The sequence below is a fragment of the Cynara cardunculus genome (assembly GCF_001531365.2).
Source record: "Cynara cardunculus var. scolymus isolate 2C chromosome LG 14, CcrdV1, whole genome shotgun sequence".
Lineage (NCBI taxonomy): Eukaryota > Viridiplantae > Streptophyta > Magnoliopsida > Asterales > Asteraceae > Cynara > Cynara cardunculus.
In genome coordinates, this window is record NC_037541.1 from 8,609,504 (window position 1) to 8,611,592 (window position 2,089).

The following is a 2,089-nucleotide window of genomic DNA, read 5'->3' on the forward strand; positions in this document are numbered from 1 at the left end:
AACTTTTCCCCAAGCAAGAGATGAACCGTAAAGCAATGAAAGAAAAAGGTGAGACTAAAAGGTAGGATAAAACATGGGTGTGAAATGATAGCCCTCTTCTCCCTCTCTCCTCTTTTCTTTTCTTATCCCCAAGAAGAAGTGACCTCCCAAGCAAAAAGACTCCCTCTCTATATTGTAGTGACAGACGGCTAGCAAAAGAAGCAAAGAGGTAGGTCCTTCCCATGATGGGATGTCCCTTGGTATGGGTCAAAGCACAAGGGGTAACACCCCCCCCCCCTTTATTCCTACTTTTACCCCTAGTTCTAATAATACTACTAGGTAATTATCAAGAAAGATTCCAATTCATTGAAAGGATCAAATAACATAAAAAGGGTACTAAATCCCCAATATTTAATACACCCATATAAACATACATACAAATATAAATAAGGGATGGAGACTGAGGGAGGGGGAGAAATTCGAGGGTGTTACAAGAAGCTTCAAGAAAGAGTAATGATTTATATTAATCATTTGGGGCGACTGTTTTATGTTTGCCAAAACTTTTATGTGAAACAAAGTGAAATAGGTGTTCCATCCTCAACTCAAGGAACAAGGTTGAGCAGACCTATGTTTTACCAATATAATCTCAAAATGAAACCTAACTATTTTTCTAAAACATCAAATACGTCTTCCTCTTCACATTTTATTCATTCTTTAAATTTTATTTATTGTACTTTTTACTCTTTAAATTTTCATTTTACTATTCTCAAAATATTATTTTTATACAGTTTTTATATTTTGTTTAATTTATGTAATTTATTAAATATTAATAATAAAAAATATATAGAAAATGTAAAAAATAAACATTGGAAACTACATAAACTTTTTATTTTTTGTGTCATTTTAATCGTATTGATGAGAACTTTCTCATGATATATTTAGTTACAGATTTTTTATTTTATTTTATTATATCTTAATCAATTACATAATTAAATAAACTATATAAAATATATAAACAACTCATTAGCGGTAGATTGATTATTTTATATGTCATGTTCGATCCAATTCTGTCTTACCAAGTGCTAAACAACTGTTTTGTTCTGTTCTATACCGTCTGGATACCAAAACACACCTGTATTGAGAAATGGTATGAATAAACCCAACGAGTAATTACTATGGTGGTTTAAAGATATATCTAATTTACGCTGCTAATCGAATGTGAATGTAGTTGGTGATTCTATGAAATTTCTTTTGTCTCATTTGTGATTATGAGTTGAAAGAATAGACAAAGGCGTTAAGGAAATATAGGAGCCATGCGTGAGCATAGCTCAAGTGGATAATTTCATAAGAATACACCTATGGTTGATACCATTCACATTCAAGTATGTCTAAACTATGAAGTACCCCTACAATTCTCCTACAATCACATCTATTGAACACACTTCAGAAGTTTGCATCTGTATGTGAAAAGTCTTACTCGTTATTAGACGAATAGAAGTAAAAACAAACTAGAAAATTTGGTGTCAGAATTATGTTTGGAACACATTATTATATGTATGGTTAACGTATTTTTGGCATAATTCAAGCATCATCATTTCCCGTGCTGTTAGGAGCATATTCGTTGGATATGCGATAAATAGCAAGACTTATAGATTATTGAACAAAGAGTCAAAAGTTATAGTAGGATATGAAATTATTTGAAGATAGATTTTCAGAAGATTCTGAAAGATCAGAACCAACATTGGCCTTTAATCCCTCTTGTTCATCTCTTTGATAGTTCCAAAACTTCGAATGAGGCTGACGACCCACGAAGAAGCACAAGAGTGAGAAAAGAGAAAAATCTGAAAAATGATTTTTTTCTCGTACTTGGTAGAAGGGACACAAAAGAAAGTGATAAGAGAGGTCATTTTTTCTATCAGTACTGAAGAGGATCCCAAGACATATAAAGAGGCCATGACTTCAAGGGATGCTCCACTGTGGAAGGAAACAATAAATGATGAGATGAACTCCATCCTGAGGAACAATACTTGGGTGTTGTCAGGTTTGCCCACATGGATGAAACACATCGGTTCCAAGTGGATATTCAAAAGAAAGATGCACCATGATGGTT